Consider the following 6,470-nt stretch of genomic DNA (forward strand, 5'->3'; position numbering starts at 1 on the left):
AATGTGGTATGCAGACATATCTTTGGTAGGTGTTTATAGTAAGATATATATTAATGTGTTAATAAAAGGGGGCGTGTCAAATCCCATAGGTATGGAATTTTTAACCAGCCATAAATTGGGAACCAGTCGGCCGCTGTGGTATAGTGGTAAGCAGTGCTCGCTTTCACTCATCAGCACCTGTGTTAAATCCTTGGTCAAAGCAACATCGCAAAAAAAATATAGGAAAAGGTTTTTTCTCAAAAGCGGTCGTCCCTCGGCAGGCAATGGCACACCTCTGCCATGAAAACAGCTTCTCATAAAAATAAATCACCGTTCGGAGTCGGCGTAAAACTGTAGGACCCTCCGCTTGGTGTGACAACATCAAGGCGCACTCCAAAAGTCGGAGGAGAAGCTCGGCCAAACGCTAACATATGTGTAAGCGCCATCCTATTATTATTAAATTGGGAACCATAAGTCACATGAACCTTAAATTTGGTATGCAGACATAATAAAGAGAGGTGTTTAGAATAAAGTATATATAAATATGTTTGTATTTGTATGTATTTAACTATTAGAGCACTCGGATATTTAAAACTGTGTTTTTTGAAACTTTACAGTCTTTAGACCATCTTGAAATGGAAAGATTAAATAATTTTATTGATACCGCGATGCTGTTAAACGAAACATGTGCATGTATAATGAATAAAACTTTTTCTGAAATAAGCATTCTACAGGAAAAGTTCAGCTATACTAAGGGCCGGTTACTCAATGTTTGGTTAACACTAACAGCTAAGCGAATAGGAAGCTAAACAGAATGTACCATAGTGGACTAATTTTAATTTAAAAATTCTATCGTTACCTTACCATCTAATATTAATAATCGAATAAGATTTTTAGTACAGAAAGTGGTCTTCAATATATGTTAGTTAAAAAACGATAAATCCTAAAGTATGGCTTATAAGGATGCCATAATTTAGAAAGAAAACAATAGTTTTTCTCCTCTAATTTATGCTGACCTGAATATTTGTATTGCTTTTTATATTCTGATTAAATTACCCCGAACGACGTCGGGTGCTCTGCTAATTACCTATAAAAAGCGATTCAAAATTGTAGTAGAAGGTGTGTACTCCATAATATGCAAATCATACACCCCTATTCTGCAATTCTTTCGTATTCGGATTTTGTTACGTATCGTAGAAATAGTATGCTGCAATCCGAATCGTATTTTCGAACTTTCAAAGATCGTAACAATGGCATGCCTAAAATCGAACGAGTAAGCTTTTTTCCGTAATTTTGTACGAAAACAATTCTGTGTCGGAGGCGAAATAAAAGATGTAAATCGATTCCGTAATTTTCCTCAAAATAATGTAAAATTAACTTTGTTTTCTTTCATTCAGCTTTCTTCGAAAAACAACTGATAGCTGGCAATGCTGCACATGTTTACGCAAGGATTGCAGCATGTGGATTTTTCGTTTTTCGTAGCGTAGCTACGAATTACGAATTACGATAATTCGGGCTCTAGATTATTATATTTTGACAACATATTCAGATTCAGCGGAAAATTTTACATGACAAGTAACCCCCATTTTTCTCCATGAGTATGCGATTCATTTCATATACCTACGTACAGCTTCATGCACTTTTCCAGAGATATGTAGTATGAAAAATTCGGTGTGTATGGGAGATGCGACGCCCTTTTTTGCTCCAATTTTCTCTATGAGTATGCTATTGATTTCATATAACCCCATACCAAGTTGCAGTACTCAAACATGAATACTCCCAGAGATATGCAAATTGAAGAACTCCGTTTTTGGGAGGTGCCTCGCCCCCTTTATATATCTAAATATTTTTCAGCGTATAACCATCCTTGGAAAGCCTGCAATAGGTGCCCAAATTTTGAAAAAAATCGTGTGTAACACCGTACACATGATAGAAGTGAAACTTCTTAAAAAAGGTGTGAGTACCAGGTACCTACTCACGAAATTGGATATGTAAAAATATTTTTACGGTTCGGCAAACAATTATGCGATTGAGTTACATACATAGGTTTAGTTAGGAATCAAACAATAATTTCATTTCATCTTATTAATTTTCTGATATACATACATATAATTTATTTATTCATTTTCCGGTAACACCACCTTATATGAATTCGCGCTTCTAGCATCCATAGGTCCTTACGAATTCGCCATTACCGCATTTATTTAAGTTGAAAGAAGACAAATTCCTTTGTTCGGCATATATTCTTACTCGCTTTCTATCTTCCAAGGCGAATTCATATATTCTTATCATGAATTCATATATTCATGTGGTAGCAAGAGTATAAAAACATAAAATTACCTTATAAATTAAAAGCGTAAGTATCACATGTATGCGTAGTCCAAATACCGAAATCATTTCATCGATCTGAGTAAAAACTAAGTGCATATACTCTACTTTGCGTTAATTGAAATCATGAAATGGTGTTCATTCATTCAGTTTCTACTCAAACGCATGAAATGATTTCATGAATTGGTCTACGCATAATGGTAGTAAATGACAGAATGAATTACAACAAACACATTCTTTTGACATAATGCATGCCGAAAACGTTGGTTAAAATCAATCCACAATCAACTTGGACGTTTTGCCCACAAACATTGCAATTTTGCGAGCAGTCTCATTGTAAAATCTCATTTTTACAATTTCATAGTTTCGGCTTACATTTATAAAACTCAACGAAAGCACGTACCTATTTCGGCTGAGTTATCCATTTTCGGTTATTTAGTGTACAAAATAAACGCAAATTAAATGAGTTTGTACAACATGGCCATTAATGTAGCGATAAGTTGTACAACTTGCCAGAAAATCCAAATTTTTTGATCTTTCATACAACCTAGACATAAATTCATTCAACAGGCCCACAAACAGTGCAATCTAGAGCAAAATAACACCAAGTTGAACCAACGGTCGCTACGTTTATTGCTTTCTTTAAGAAACATCGGGCGAAAATTTCAACTGCTCCTGTAACACTACCTTATATAAGTTCGCCTTGCTATCATCCTCACATATGTTCATCAGAGTATACCAACGAAGGACAAGTTAATACAAGAAGATAACGAGAGCACAAAACTTCTCTAGAAAATTACACGCACAGTAGTTGCGTTCCAGGTGCTCACGATATTCACGATATTCAAGATTTGCAGGGTTTTTTTTTGCAGGAAAGCGTTCCAGGTGCCAAAAAACCTGCAAGTCAAACCACTTTTGTGAGAGTAACTTGCTCTCTCTCTCAGTCAGAAGTTGCACGTTTTAGTCCGAAGTTTTTCTTCCTGCAAGTTCATGAAAAGTGTCAAACGATAGGCAGGGTGGCATTTGTAAACAAAAACAGATAGCAAAGAACATTAAGCGCCACGGAGACAATGAAATAAATACGTAATAATACGAGATTGGCTCGTGTCTTGCCCGCAAACGTTCAAATAAACGCGTTAATTCAACAAACAATTTCTTTTTCTTGTCCGCGCACTTGCTCACCACGACGATCAGAAGGTAAGTGCGCTTGTTTTTTGTCAAGCAAAACGCGAGACGGTTGATAAAGATATTTGATCGTCTCTATGGCGCTTAACATTAAAAAAATATGGAAGTAGTTACAGGAAAAGTGGCTTTTCGCGTTCCAGGTGACTTATTTTTTCTCTCTTGCTCCACTCTTTCAAGAGAGCAATTTCGTTATTTGACAGTTTTACAGGTTTTTACACGAAGTTATCTGAACGCAACTAATGACAAACATGAAGAAATGTACAACAAACCCATAATTTTTGACAGTACAGTTCGCATTTATATCAACGAGCAGCTTATTAGATTTGTTTTACATACGTACAAATATATATACAACCATACAAAGATATGTACATACATGAAAACATTGCTGTCCATAAGTCATCAACGCAGCCCGTTTGCTTCATCAAAAATATATCCATACAAACATATGTACATGTGTACGAATGGATGTAGTTATGCGAAGCACGCTTGTATCATTTATACATATGTACTAGTATCGCCCGTGGTCGAAAATTCGACCAATAACAATTCATATTGGGTGCGTTCGTTTAAAATCTCCAGTAAAAACCAACCAACTGCCAAATTCCGGCAAAATGTCATCTGTTCTCTCACAAGAGAAAAATATCCCAAATAGTACGCGAACGGAAAATTTGCAGAAACTTGCAAGTTAGACTAACAGCTGATATAATTTTTGTTTACATTCAAAAGTGTAAAATCAAAACATACGAAAAGTCATCACAAAGTGTTATACTGACACAGTTTATTGATTAAACAAATAACTACTTATTTCTTACAAGTTTAATTAGTCGCATTTTGTAATTTTTAATGTCCAAACCATCGAATACAATTTTGTTATTTGCGTAAATGCCAACCAGCTGTTTTTGATCAGCGGTTCTCCTGTTGGCAAATTGCTGTTGGCAAAAATTTTTCCAACAGAAACCAGCAGCTTCCCCTCAAATTAAATGTCACTTTGCTCTCTCAATTTCCCCTACTTTACAAGTTTTTTGCGTACGCGAACGCAAAAACTTGTAAGTTTTGGTTAAACATGAACAATTAACAGCTACGCGAACACAACTATTGTAAGTGCATTTTTCAATTTCAATGGAGCAATATTACCAAATAATATTAGTTAAAATAGCCAATAACAAAATTAGAAGTTTATTCACTCTTTATAGAAATTAGAAAATTTATTTTTTCACAACAAATTAAATACAAAACTCTTAATTCGAAAATCACAATATTGTCATCAAATATTTTAAATTTCATACATACATCAATCCACAGTATACAGTAAACCAGATTATTTTGTCATTAACCCATAGGCAATGACCGGCGCAAAAGTACCCCCAAATGTTTGTTGATATATTTGAAATGTAAATTTTAACAGCGAAATTCGTAAAAAAAAATAATAAGACAAAAATATTGTTGATTACTACATGGGAGGTGGTTGTGGTTATAGACAGATTTCACCAAAATTTAATTCTAACCTAAATTATACCAAAGGCAACTTCGGCACCGAATTTCGTTAAAATATCTAAATTTTGTTCAAGTTAGCGTGTTTACGAACAGACACGACTGAACCAATTCATTTCGTCATTCTGAATATTTTGATAAATATGTATGTAAGAATATGTGTATGAACATTTTATACCGTTGAAAAACGGCCTTGCTTATCTGCATAAACCTTTCCTGCATTAGTTCGAGCGTCGATTTATAACTTTGGGTACATATTTCATAAAAACCTTGCAGATGTCCACTATAATAGTGGTATATTAGAGAGTTCTACCTTTAAGCTAAGTAATACTTGTTTTACTCCCTAATTTATGGGTAAATTTTACAAAATCAGCCCACCATTATTCACTCAAAGTTGTGTTTGTAACCAGATATGACTTATGAGGAACTGCATCCGATTATAATTGCTTACGCTGCAAGCCTGATTTGCTAGGAATTTTGTTTTTCTCGTTGTTTTATTTTATGTTACTTGGAAATATTTTCCACTATAAGAAAATATTGAAATTGGATTTCATTTGGGTTAAAGAAAACGACAACTGTGAAAAAATATCAACCAATACATTCAAATAAATTGTCAAATAAGCATATTTACATTTTTTGTTTTGCCTATCTGGATTACTGTATACCAGAGCTGTGTAAGTGTGAAATCATTTTCAATTTTAAATCAAAAATTTTTTTCTATCCAGTTTTCATTACTTATTCTTCGCTTAGGATTGAGGTTTAAAATTTTTGAATTTTCCATTCTCTCAAAGCAGTTATGAATTCACACATCAACATATTCATAGCAAGATTGAAAAAACCAATGCCCAATCAAAAAAAGGTTTAACACTGAATGAGTATTGAAAAGGCTGCAATCTTTTATGTGTGTGCATTCTTTAACTCAGTACCAATCATTAGTTCAAAGACACCCTGGTAAATAACTTTTTGATAAAAAGGAAGATTTTTGACAATTGCTCAATTGTAAAAATTCAAACCGGCGTTACCCAATTTAAGTTTTTTGGTAGAGGCGATTTTATATCATATGTTTGGGATTATATATAAAACAGTTGTATTAACATTTACGTTTTAAATATAATTCATGTTTTATCTTCAAAATGTTTAAAATTTTCATTAAATTAGATAACTACTTCGCATAAGCTTTACATTTAGGTTGATAAAATTTTATTGAAAATATTTTAAAAATCTTAGTGTCTTTAATAAAAAAATAGCTCATCATAAAAATTGTATCGCCGTTCGGCGTAAGTTTGTAGGTCCCTCTCATTTGTGTGACAGCAAAGGCGCACGCTACAAATCGGAGGAGAAGCTCGGCCAAAGCTTAGCAAAAATGGCAAGGCCAAAATATGATTATTATAAATAAATTTAGTTTCAAACAGGTCGCAACCCTCTTCAAACACCTCAAAAGTATTCCCAATATTATTTAGTTGTGAACCCGCATGAGTCCGAAA

Source organism: Rhagoletis pomonella, unplaced genomic scaffold (assembly GCF_013731165.1).
Source record: "Rhagoletis pomonella isolate Grant_MI unplaced genomic scaffold, Rhpom_1.0 Rhpom_scaffold_00003, whole genome shotgun sequence".
NCBI classification, from domain to species: domain Eukaryota; kingdom Metazoa; phylum Arthropoda; class Insecta; order Diptera; family Tephritidae; genus Rhagoletis; species Rhagoletis pomonella.